Raw genomic sequence first — 14,163 nt, 5'->3', positions numbered from 1 at the left:
GCGAATCGGCGTAGATCGCTCAGAGTGGTTGGTGGGCCACGTCGTCCATAAACAGCCCTTTTCAATCTATCCTAGACATGTTCTATAGGGTTCATGTCTGGAGAACATGCTGGTCACTCTAGTCGATCCAACGTCGTTATCCTGAAGGAAGTCATTCACAAGATGTGCACGATCGTGGCGCGAATTGTCGCCCATGAAGGCGAATGCCTCGCCAATATGCTGCCGATATGGTTGCACTATCGGTCGGAGGATGGCATTCACGTATCGTACAGCCGTTACGGTGTCTTCCTTGCCCACCAGCGGCGTACGTCGGCCCCACATAATGGCACCCCAAAACATCAGGAAAGTTCCACCTTGCTGCACTCGCTGGACAGTGTGTCTAAGGCGTTCAAAATGGTTCAAATGGCTCTGAGCACTATGGGACTCAACTGCTGAGGTCATTAGTCCCCTAGAACTTAGAACTAGTTAAACCTAACTAACCTAAGGACATCACAAACATCCATGCCCGAGGCAGGATTCGAACCTGCGACCGTAGCGGTCTTGCGGTTCCAGACTGCAGCGCCTTTAACCGCACGGCCACTTCGGCCGGCCTAAGGCGTTCAGTCTGACCGGGTTGCCTCCAAACGATTGTCTGGTTGAAGGCATATGCGACACTCATCGGTGAAGAGAACGTGATGCCAATCCTGAGCGGTCATTTCGGCATGTTATTGGGCCCATCTGTGCCACCACGACGCACGGTGTCGTGGTCGCAAAGATGGACCTCGTCATGGACGTCGGGAGTGAAGTTGCTCATCCTGCAGCCTATTGCGCACAGTCTGAGTCGTAACACGACGACCTGTGGTTGCACGAAAAGCACATTATTCAACATGGTGGCGTTGCTGTTAGGGTTCCTCCGACCCATAATCCTTAGGTATCGGTCATCCACTGCAGTAGTAGCCCTTGGGCGGCCTGAGCTAGGCATGTCATCGACAGCTCCTGTCTCTCTGTATCCCTCCACATCTCCTTTGGTTCACTCCGAGAAGCCTGGACACATCCCTTGTTCAGAGCCCTTCCTGGCACAATGTAACAAAGCGGACGTGATCGAACCGCGGTACTGACCGTCTAGACATGATTGAACTACAGGCAACACAAGCCCTGTACCTCCTTCCTTGTGGAATGACTGGAAATGATCGGCTGTCGGGCTCCCTCAGTCTAATAGGCGCTGCTCATTCATGGCTGTGTTACATCTTTGGGTGGATTTAGTGACATCTCAGAGCAGTCCAAGGGACTGTGTCTGTGATACAATATCCACAGTCAGCGTCTATCTTCAGGAGTTCTGTGAACCGGGGTGATGCAAAACTTTTTTTGATGTGTGTGTTAAGATCTGGTGACTGTAGTGGCCAGGGGAGACGCGACAGTTGATCCTCATGCTCACAAAACCGATGCTGGACGATGCGAGTTGTGTGAACAGGGACCTCTCGCCTTGAAACACAGCAGCACCATTGGGGGAAAAAAAATTGTACAAGGAGGGGCCTGCAGTTCACAATTAAATGCGTGGCAGAGGACTCACCGAACCATCTTCAAGCTCTTTCTCTACCATTACACTATCGAAAGCCGGGGTCCGCCCCCGGTAGCTGAGTGGTCAGCGTGACAGACTGTCAATCCAAAGGGTCCGGGTTCGATTCCCGGCTGGATCGGAGATTTTCTCCGCACAGGGGCTGGGTGTTGTGTTGTCCTAATCATCATCATTTCATCCCCATCGACGCGCAGGTCGCCGAAGTGGCGTCAAATCGAAAGAAGGCGAACGGTCTACCCGACGGGAGACCCTAGCCACACGACATTTCATTTCATTTCATCGAAAGCCGGTGCGGGAAAAACAAGCACTTAAATCTTTCTATGCGAGCTCTGATTTCTCCTATTTTATGATGATGATCATTTCACCCTATGTAGGTGGACGCCAACAGGATATTTTCGCAATCGGAGGAGAAAGCGGATGATGGAAATTTCACTAGAAGATCCTGCCGCTATGAAAAACCCTTTGTTTTAATTATTGCCACCCCAACTCATTTATCATGCCAGTAGGACTCTCTCCCCTACTGCGCGACAATACAAAACGAGCTGCCCTTCTTTGAACTTTTTCGACGTCCTCTGTCAGTTCCATCTGATGCGGATCCGACATCGCACAACAATACTACAGAAGAGGGTGGACAAGCTTGGTGCAAGCAGACTCTCTAATAGACCTTTTGCTCTTTCTAAAGTTTTCTGCCTACACATTGTAGTTTTTGGTTTGCTTTACCCACAACATTGTCTATGTAATCCTTCTAATTTACTTGAATTTACATCCTTTGCATTTTGTGCGTTTCATATAAACGAAATTTAGCGGATTCCATTTAGTCCGCATCTAGATGCTTTCACACTTTTCTTTATTTAGAGTCAACCGCCGCTTTTCTCACCATACAGACACCTTGCCTAAATAGTTTTGTAATTGATTTTGTTCATCTGATGACTTTACCAGACGGCAAATGCCTGCATCATCTTCAAATAATCTAAGAGAGCTGCTCAGATTGTGTCCTATGTCGTTTACGTAGACCAGGAACACTACAGAGTCTGTAACACTTCCAGATATTACTTCCGTTTTACTCGATGACTTTCTGTCAATTACTGTAATTTCGAGACAGTTTCGTTGTGGAAACTATTAAAAGCATCTCACATTGAAGTTTGCACCAAATTTCGAGCTTCTCTGGAATTTCAAGTATCTTGGGGATTTTGAATTCTTTCAAATTTGGCATGCTTTTTTCGTTGCATCTGCAACAGTGTTCTGACCCACTTGTGTACCATGGGGGAACAGTACCATCGCTTATTAATTTATGTGTTCTGCGTCTATCAATTGCTGTCGATATTATTTCTTTGAGTTCCAGAGGAAACCACTCAGCCTGCAAGATCCGGGCAATCGCAGAGGGTGGGACTATTGCTAGTCGGGAGCTCCAACATTAGGCGCGTTATGGGGCCCCTTAGGGACTTGGCTGACAAGAAAACCAATGTGCACTCCGTGTGCATACCGGGTGGAGTCATTCCAGATGTGGAAAGGGTCCTCCTGGATGCCATGAAGAGCACAGGGTGCAGCCAACTGCAGGTGGTTGCTCACGTCGGTACCAATGATGTGTGTCACTTTGGATCAGAAGAGATTCTCTCTGGTTTCGAGGGCTAACAGAAGTGGTAAAGGCTGCCAGTCTTGCTCGCAAGATGAAAGCAGACCTGACCATTTTGCAGAATAGTCGACAGGCCGGACTGCGGACTTCTGGTACAGAGACGAGTGGAGGGTCTGAATCAGAGGCTCAGACGGTTCTGCGACCGTGTAGGCTGCAGATTCCTCGACTTGCGCCAATGGGTGGTTGGGTTTCGGGTCCCGCTGAATAGGTCAGGTGTCCACTATACGCAGGAGGCGGCTACACGGGTACCAGGGGCTGTGTGGCGTGGACTGGGCCGCTTTTTAGATTAGAGGGTCTCGGAAAAACACAAGAAGGGCTTCAGTCACAAAGGGTGCAGGCTGAACACATGAAGAACTTAGCTACACGAACCATTGGTATAACAGTTGTAAATTGTCGTAGCTGTGTTGAGAAAGTACCACAGCTCCAAGCGCTAATAGAAAGCACTGATGCTCAAATCGTTATAGGCACTGAAAGCTGGCTAAAGCCGGATATAAGTTCAGCCGAAATTTTTGCGAAGAACCTAACCGTGATCCGAAAAGATAGGCTAAACACGGTCGGCGGAGGCGTGTTTGTTGCTATTAGAAGTAGTTTATCTTGTCGCGAAATTGAAGTAGATAATTCCTGTGAGTTAGTACGGGCAGAGGTAATTGTTGGCAACCGGAATAAAATAATAACTGGATCCTTTTACCGACCTCCCAGTTCAGATAATACAGTTGCTGAAAGGTTCAAAGAAAACTTGAGTTTGATTTCTAACTCGTACCCGACTCATACGATAATAGTTGGTGGTGACTTTAATGTTGGCGAAAATACATGTTTCATTCCGGAGGTACGCATAAAATATCATCCGAAATTGTGCTAAACGCATTCTCTGAAAATTATTTCGAGCAGTTGGTATATGAGCCCACGCGAATAGTAAACGGTTGTGAAACACACTTGACCTCTTAGCAACAAATAATCCTGAGTTAATAACGAGCATCAAAACCGATACAGGGATTAGTGAACACAGGGTTGTCGTAGCGAGATTGAATATTGTAATCCTCAAATCCTCGAAAAATAAGCGAAAAATATGCCTATTCAAAAAAGCAGATAAAAATTCACTTGACGCCTTCCTGAGAGACAATCTCCACTCATTTCAAGTTAATAATGCAGATGTAGACCAGATGTGGCTTAAATTCAAAGAAATACTACCGGCACCAGTCGAGAGATTTATACCAAATAAATTAACAAACGACGGAGCTGATCCTCCTTGGTACACAAAACTGGTTAGAACACTGTTGCACAAACAATGAAACAAACATGCCAAATTTAAACAGACGCAAAATCCCCAAGATTGGCGATCCTTTACAGAAGCTCGAAATTTAGCGCAGAGTTCAACGCGAGATGCTTATAACAGTTTCCACAACGAAACTTTGTCTCGAAACCTCGCAGAAAATCCAAAGAGATTCTGGTCGTATGTGAAGTATGTTACCGGCAAGAAACAATCAATGCCTTCTCTGCACGATAACAATGGAGATACTATCGGAGACAGTGCGGCCAAAGCAGAGTTACTAAACACAGCCTTCCGAAATGCCTTCACAAAAGAAGGCAAAGTAAATATTTCAGAATTCGAATCGAGAACAGCTGCCAACATGAGTAACGTAGAATTAAATATCCTCGGAGTAGTGAAGCAACTCAAATCACTTAATAAAAGCAAGTCTTTTGGTCCAGGCTGTATACCAATTAGGTTCCTTTAGGAGTATGCTGATACACTAGCTCCATACTTAACAATCATATACAACCGTTTCGCCCGACGAAAGTTCCGTACCCAAAGACTGGAAAGTCGCACAGGTCACACCAATATTCAAGAAAGGTAGTAAGAGTAATCCACTAAATTACAGGCCCATATCGTTAATGTCGATATGCACCAGGATTTTAGAACATATATTGTGTTCGAATATTATGAATTACCTCGAAGGAAACGGTCTATTGACACACTGTCAACATGGTTTTAGAAAACATCGTTCCTGTGAAACGCAACTAGCTCTTAATTCACATGAATTGTTGAGTGCTATTGACAAGGGATTTCAGATCGATTCCGTATTTCTGGATTTCCGGAAGGCTTTTGACACTGTACCACACAAGCGGCTCATAGTGAAATTACGTCCTTATGGAATATCGTCTCAGTTATGTGACTGGATTTGCGATTTCCTGTCAGAGAGGTCACAGTTCGTAATAATTGACGGAAAGTCATCGAGTAAAACAGAAGTGATTTCAGGCGCTCCCCAAGGTATTGTTATAGTCGCTGTTCCTTATCCATATAAACGATTTGGGAGACAATCTGAGCATTCATCTTCGGTTGTTTGCAGATGACGCTGTTGTTTATCGACTAATAAAGTAACCAGAAGATCAAAACAAAGTGCAAAACGATTTAGAAAAGATATCTGATTGGTGCGAAAAGTGGCAGTTGACCCTAAATGGCCGCATCTCGTGGTCGTGCGGTAGCGTTTTCGCTTCCCACGCCCGGGTTCCCGGGTTCGATTCCCGGCGGGGACAGGGATTTTCTCTGCCTCGTGATGGCTGGGTGTTGTGTGATGTCCTTAGGTTAGTTAGGTTTAAGTAGTTCTAAGTTCTGGGGGACTGATGACCATAGATGTTAAGTCCCATAGTGCTCAGAGCCATTTGAACCATTTTTTTTACCCTAAATAACGAAAAGTGTGAGGATATCCACTTGAGTGCTAAAAGGTACTCGTTAAAATTCGGTTACACGATAAATCAGTCTAATCTAAATGCCGTAAATTCAACTAAATATCTAGGTATTACAACTACGAACTACTTAAATTGGAATGAACACACAGAAAATATTGTGGGGAAGCCTAAACAAAGACTGGATTTTATTGGCAGGAAACTTAGAAAATGTAACATACCTACTAAGGAGACTGCTTACACTATGCTTGTCCGTCCTCTTTTAGAATACTGCTGCACGGTGTGGGATCCATACCAGATAGGACTAACGGAGTACATCGAAAAAGTTTCAAGAAAGGCAGCGCGTTTTGTACTATCGCGAAATATAGGGGAGTGTTCACAGAAATGATGAAGGATTTGGGCTGGAAATCATTAAAAGAAAGGCGTTTTTCGTTGCGACGGAATCTTCTCACGAAATTCCAATCACGAGCTTTCTCCTCCGAATGCGAAAATATTTTGTTGACAGCGACCTACATAGGGAGGAACGATCACCACGATAAAATAAGGGAAATCAGAGCTCGTACGGAAAGATACAGGTGTTCATTCTTTCCGCGCGCTGTACGAGATTGGAATAATAGAGAATTGTGAAGGTGGTTCGATGAACCCTCTGCCAGGCACTTAAATATGATTTGCAGAGTATCCATGTAGATGTAGATAGATGTAGATGAACAGCTGTGTACTTAAGTAGTCTAATCTGAAGGCGTGAAGTGAATTTTGACCTTCTTTTCTAAATAGATGCATTTACCTTCATTTTTAGTGAGTTTGGGTTTTACGGTATTCAGTCCAGTTACGACTGCCTTGTGGCTGATAATCCTTGTATCCGTCATTATGCTCCCTTTTTGCACAATATTATTTGTTGCTAAGAGGTAAAAATGTTTCCGCAAACATTTACACTTCGAGTTGGCTGCTGCACTAATCACTCAAAATAATTTTCTCAAAAAACATTCAGCACAATTTCGGATGAAGTTTTATGGCTACGCTTTAAACGTTTATTTTTGCCAACACATTGATGGTAGATTGAAACAACTATAATTGTATAATTGTATGAGTGGGGTTCCTATTTGAAATAAGATTCAAATTTTCTTTAAAAGGCTCAGTACTGTATCATCTGTGTCCGGGTATCGGTAAAACGAACCAGTTATTATTAATTTATTCCGGTTGTCAAATATAACCTTTACCCATACTAACTCAAAAGAACTAACGACTTAAATTTCACTACAAGGTAAACTACTTCTGATAGCAATAAACAGTCCACCACCAATAATTAATGTATTGTTTCTGAACACGGTTAGGTCCTTTGTAAAAATTTCGGCTGAATTTATTTCCACCAGCCAAAACAGTCACATAAGCCTTGGCAATGCAACCGCAGGGTCCCTGGAATACCACAATACTGTTTCCAAGTCATCACCGAACTCCGGCCGTGTCTCACCCTTGAGGAGTTGGAATCAGCGTGAAACAAGACACATCTGTCCAAGCAAATGACAAAATGTAAACATCCTGCGGACGGAAGAAGTGCGCGACGTAAACTCCTGCGATACGCCTTCTTTCACGCTCGTGTTGCACTGGTTCCAGTTGCTTTAATGTTTAAATCTTCTTTTCCTTCTTATGTGATGCGTAGTCCGTTCCCAATACAAAAAATTACGTTGTGCATCAACATTTTAATTTTTTGTTGTTGTCGTTTGATGTTACGTAAGTTACTTTATGGTGCATACTCTGGCCTTTTAAAGTATGTCTCACTTAATATACGGTTTTGTACGGTTGCTAATATATCTTCCACGTGGAAATAGTGACAGTGAATGATACGCAGAACCATGTGTATAAAGAAAACTGTTTTCGTGTTTTAGAGTCACATGTAGACGACCTGGGCATGTGGCACCAGGACGGGGAGGAAAGGCTATGTGCAGCTTACATCGCCCGTACAAGCTCTTACTGCAGGCTTTTTAGTTACTATTTCAGCGCAACTTACCGAGCGAGGTGGCGCAGTCGTTAGTACACTGGACTCGCATTCGGCAGGACGACCGTTCAAACCTGCCTCCGGCCATCCTAGTTTAGGTTTTCCGTGATTTCCCTAAATAGCTTCAGGCAAATGCCGGGATGGTTCCTTTGAAAGGGCCCGGCCAACTTCCTTCCACATCCTTCCCTTATCCGATGGGACCGATGACCCCGCTTTTTGGTCCCCTCCACTAAACTAACCAACCAACCAACAACGCAACTTATATACAGGGCGTAGTCAACAAAGTGGAAACGCCGCCTGGAATGTATACTTGAACAGACAGTCAGATGCTAGTCGAGACCGCACGTTGCGCTGCTGTATTCGACCACGGACGGGTGATTGTGAGCGGAGTCTGTCGGAGCTGAGTGAATTCGAACGTGGGCAAACCACTGGTGCTCGTATGGTGTGAGTTTACGTAACCCAAGTGGCCGAAGCGTTTGCAGTTTCAACAGGCTCCATACCGAAGATTTACGCAGCAGAGAGGGAAAGTGTAGAAACGTCATTCGCCAAGTCACAACGCGGACGGAAGTGCTCGCGACGAACGTCACCGGAGAGGATTGTGGGGAAGAACAAGGGGGCGGACGACAGGTGCGAAAGTCACCGAAAAACTGAATGGCGCGCTAGCGAAGCGAATCCTTTCGGCACTAAACCAACACGAACGGAGCACCACAAGCAGGAAATTGCAGGGCGTGGCGCCGAAGCCATAAACTGTGGAGAAATCGAAGGAAGTGATTTGGACGGATGTGTCTTGTTTCACGCTGTTTCCAACTCCTCAAGGGTGAGACACGGCCGGAGTTCGGTGATGACTTGGAAACAGTATTGTGGTATTCCAGGGACCCTGCGGTTGCATTGCCAAGGCTTATGTGACTGTTTTGGCTGGTGGAAATAAACCGCAGCGCCTGGATCAGCCGAACAGATGATCATAAATGTTAAAGGAGGCACTACTCGTAAATTCATTTTGCCCATTAAGCAGTCTGCTACTTCCTTTTTGCAGGGTAGATCTTCAGTTCTACAAGGATTTGTACTTCGTGAGGTGTTCGTATAACAACCAATATGCAGAATGTGATGAAAACAACAATCTTGGTTAGAGAATTGATTTTATTCCGTTATTTATTCTACATCTACATCTACATTTATACACCGCAAGCCACCCAACGGTGAGTGGCGGAGGGCACTTTATGTGCCACTGTCATTACCTCCCTTTCCTGTTCCAGTCGCGTATGGTTCGCGGGAAGAACGACTGCCGGAAATCCTCCGTGCGCGCTCGAATCTCTCTAATGTTACATTCGTGATCTCCTCGGGAGGTATAAGTACGGTAAAGCAATATATTCAATCCAGAAACGCACCCTCTCGAAACCTGGAAAGCACGCTACACCGCGATGCAGAGCGCCTCTCTTGCAGAGTCTGCCACTTGAGTTTGCTAAACATCTCCGTAACGCTATCACGCTTACCAAATAACCCTGTGACGAAACGCGCCGCTCTTCTTTGGATCTTCTCTATCTCCTCTGTCAACCCGACCTGGTACGGATCCCACACTCATGAGCAATACTCAGGAATAGGTCGAACGAGTGTTTTGTCAGCCACCTCCTTTGTTGATGGACTACATTTTCTAAGGACTCTCCCAATGAATCTCAACCTGGCACCCGCCTTACCAACAATTAATGTGATCACTCCACTTCAAATCGTTCCGCACGCATACTCCCAGATATTTTACAGAAGTAACTGCTACCAGTGTTTGTTCCGCTATCATATAATCAAACAATAAAGGATCCTTCTTTCTATGTATTCGCAATACATTACATTTGTCTATGTTAAGAATCAGTTGCCACTCCCTGCACCAAGTGCCTATCCGCTGCAGATCTTCCTGCATTTCGCTGCAATTTTCTAATGCTGCAACTTCTCTGTATACTACAGCATCATCCGCGAAAAGCCGCATGGAACTTCCGACACTATCTACTAGGTCATTTATATATATTGTAAAATGCAGTGGTCCCATGATACTCCCCTGTGGCACGCCAGAGGTTACTTTAACCTTTGTAGACGTCTCTCCATTGAGAACAACATGCTGTGTTCCGTTTGCTAAAAACTCTTCAACCCAGCCACACAGCCAGTCTGATATTCCGTAGGCTCTTACTTTGTTTATGAGGCGACAGTGCGGACGCGCGTTTCGCCTACTACGAGGCATGTTCAGAACGGCCATCACAGTGTTGGTAATTTGGTTTTGGGTGCCACGATTAGGGCATCGGCAAAAATAGACTCCCCTCATGATATATATTAAAGTAAATGAAACGTAGTGTGTGCTCACGTCGTATTTTAGAAGCGTAACATCCGATAACGTTGCAGGTCTGCGTAGTGTAGGCCAATGGATACGAGGCAGGATCAGGTCCGCACACAGTCCGTCACATGGTAAATACTGTGGAGGCACCGATCTTCGTTCTCCGGTCTGAGGTAATATACTGAGCCTATAGTAAGCCCGGACCTGCTCTGTATCGACTGCTCTATGCTACACAGACGTGCTAAGTTATTGGGAGTTACATTTTTAACATATTATGTGAGCACAAACTTGTCTCGATTTATTTTACTATAAAAGACGAGGGCACTCTATTTTTGCCGATGCCCCAATCGTGGCACCGAAAACCCATTTGTATTGTATTGTATTGTATGTTAACCGGGGACCTAGAAACGACGGAGAGGCTCCGTCCCCGCCGCAGCCGCAGTGGTCCACAACCCCACGACGACTATCGCAGTCCACTTCACCCCTCCGCCGCCCCACACCGAACCCAGGGTTATTGTGCGGTTCGGCCCCCGGTGGACCCCCCCCCCCCCCTAGGGAACGTCTCACACCAGACGAGTGTAACCCCTATGTTTGCGTGGTAGAGTAATGGTGATGACGCATACGTGGAGAACTTGTTTGCGCAGCAATCGCCGACATAGTGTAACTGAGGCGGAATAAGGGGAACCAGCCCGCATTCGCCGACGCAGATGGAAAACTGCCTAAAAATCATCTACAGACTGGCCGGTTCACCGGACCTCGACACAAATCCGCCGGGCGGATTCGTGCCGGGGACCAGGCGCTCCTTCCCAGTCCGGAAAGCCATGCGTTAAGCCACACGGCCAACCGGGCGGGCAAAAGCCCATTTACCAACACTATACTGTAATCTGAAATGCCTTGTATTACGCGAAACGCGCATCATGAATGAATAAAGTAATAAAATCAGTTCCGCAACCAAGACTGTTGTTTTCAGCACAATCTCTACTTCTTCTAAAACGTCGACTCGCGAGCCTTTTCTTTTTTCTGCGTCATTTCTGTTTGCTCTCTAATGTTGACTATGCTAAGCTGCTTCTTAACAAAATTTCAGCCTACGTTAGCGTCGCACAAAGGGTTATTGTTGAAGCGGTCATCCACAGGTGTGGACGTCGGCTTTGGGAGCGCAGACAGGCCGTGAAACATACGGAGCGTTTCCGTAGACAAGGGAGAACTCTCGGAGTCCGAGACTCAGTGAGCAGGTAGTTTCCAGTAATATGGGGGCAGATTTCACAGATTTTTGTACGGGCGCAAATTTCACTGGGCGCAGATACGTTATATCACCACGTGAACGTAGCCACCATCATCTTGCGGCCTTTCTATTCCAATTGCGGCTAGTATTTAGGAAGGAAGATTGTCAGTACTCCTCTATATAGTCACGAATTTCTCCATTTTAGCTTGGAGGTCATTACCTGGGTTGTTTGTTGGCGGCAGCAGTGTGTTTCTTGACTCTGTCTGGACGTGGTTTCTCAGAATTTTGTGAGCAAGATTCTTCGCGATGCACAGCCTCTCCCTTGTAGCGTCTCCCACTGCTGTTTCCTGCGGGGTCTCTCTGACGTCTCACGCTGACTAAACAAACCCGTGACGAACTCCAATTTATCGATTTCCGTTGTATTAATGTGTGAGGGAGCAATGAGAACGTGGGCCTGTGCTCTGGTGTTTTGTTATTGTCCTTGGCGTTGTTTTCGTCGTCATACCACTTAAGCGCATTACGAGAGTCGGGGGGGGGGGGGGGGGGGCATCGCGGGAGTTAACAGGGCGGCGGCTTCTGGCCACTGATGGGGGCGGGTCGAAGGCCGCCACTGCCCCGCGCCGCGCCCATCTCACAAGACTGCCTGTAATCGTACGCAAAATCGACAACTGATGCAGCATGCACCATATGTACTTTCTCATATTTAACTGTTTTGTAGTGCAACTTGCAGCATGCCATTTCAAGACGAAGGCGCAATAGAAATGCATCACAAATACGTCACTCTTATCATTAAATGTTACTTACTCAGCGATACAAGCTTTCAAGAGATATTACGGCAACAAAGACAGGAGACAGAAATCACTTCACTAACCACTAATATAATGCATTATGTCGTGGTTTACATGTCGCAAAGTGGAGGTTTGCACCTCACTACATGCTAATTTCTTTTTTCATCTTAGCGTTGTTAACACATTCCTTAACAATGTAAGACAAGTAGGCCTATGTCCTGCAATATTCGACGTTATTTGACATTTCCGTCTGATTGGAGAACGAATAACGAAATAAATATTTGACTGTTTGTTTCCGAATATGTGTTTGCACAGGAACCTCAGAGGAGAGATTTAAATGCTGCGACTGAAACGAGCAGATACAAAATTCATATCCTTTCATCAGTGAAACGGTGAGTAATAACAAGTATTTCGCGGGTATCACAAATCTCACAAGACTTCCTTAAAACCAATGGCATTTCAGGTTGATATACACTAAAGAGCCAAACTAACTGGTACACCTACCTAATATTGTGTTGGACTCCACGGGCACACAGAAGTGCCGCAACACGACGTGGCATGACCTCGACTACTGTCTGAAGTAGTGCTGGAGGGAACTGACACCATGAATCCTGCAGGGCTGTCCACAAATCCGTAAGAGGCCGAGAAGGTGGAGATCTCTTCCGAACAGCACGTTGCAAGGCATCCCAGACTTGCTCAATGATGTTTAGGTCTGGGTAGTTTGGTGGGCAGTGGAAGTGTTTAAACTCAGAAGAGTGTTCCTGGAGCCACTGTGTGGCAATTCTGGACGCGCAGGGTGTCGTAATGTCCTGCTGGAATTGCCCAAGTCCGTCGCAATGCACAATGGACATATATGGATGCAGTTGATCGAACAGGATGCTTACGTACGTGTCACCTGCCAGAGTCGTACCTAGACGTATCAGGGGGTCCCACATCACTCCAACTGCACACGCCCCACACCATTACAGAGCCTCCACCTGCTTGAACAGTACCCTGCTGACATGCAGGGCCCATGGATTCATGAGGTTGTCTCCATATCCGTACACATCCATCTGCTCGATATAATTTGAAACGAGACAGGTACGACAAGGAAAGATGTTTCCAGTCACCAACAGTCCAATGTCTGTGTTGACGGGCCCAGACGAGGCGTAAAGTTTTGTGTCGCGCAGTCATCAAGGGTATACGAGTGGGCCTTCGGCTCCGAAAGCCCATATCGATCATGTTTCGTCCAATGGTTCACACGCTGTCACTTGTTGGTGGCCTAGCACTGAAGTCTGCAACAATTTGTGGGAGGATCGCACTTCTGTCACGTTGAACGTTTCTGTTCAGTCGTCGTTGGTCTCGTTCTTGCAGGATCTTTTTCCGGCCGCAACGATGTCGAAGATTTCATGTTTCACCGGATTCATGATATTCACGGTACACTCGTCAAATGGTCGTACGGTAAAATCCCCACTTTATCGCTTCTTCGGAGGTGCTGTGTCCCATCGCTCGTGCACCGACTATAACACCACGTTAACTCACTTAAATCTTGATAACCTGCCATTGTAGCAGCGGTAACCGATCTAACAAATGCGCCAGACACTCGTCGTCTTATATAGGCGTTGCCGACAACTGCGCCGTATTATGACTGTTAAAATATCTCTGTATTTGAATACGCATGTCTGTACCAGTTTCTTTGGTGCTTCCGTGTATTCCTGCCGCTAACGACATGTGCGACAGAGGCCACATTGAACGCTAACGGCCGGCCGGATTGGCCGTGCGGTTCTAGGCGCTAGTCTGGAGCCGAGCGGCCGCCGCTACGGTCGCAGGTTCGAATCCTGCCTCGGGCATGGATGTGTGTGATGTCCTTAGGTTAGTTAGGTTTAATTAGTTCTAAGTTCTAGGCGACTGATGACCTCAGAAGTTAAGTTGGATTGTGCTCAGAGCCATTTGAACCATTTTTTGAACGCTAACGAAAGTCGATAGCAGTTCCTAAG

The sequence above is a fragment of the Schistocerca piceifrons genome, chromosome 8 (assembly GCF_021461385.2).
Source record: "Schistocerca piceifrons isolate TAMUIC-IGC-003096 chromosome 8, iqSchPice1.1, whole genome shotgun sequence".
NCBI lineage: Eukaryota > Metazoa > Arthropoda > Insecta > Orthoptera > Acrididae > Schistocerca > Schistocerca piceifrons.
The sequence above is the reverse complement of the archived record's forward strand: the minus strand, read 5'-3'. Positions refer to the sequence as shown.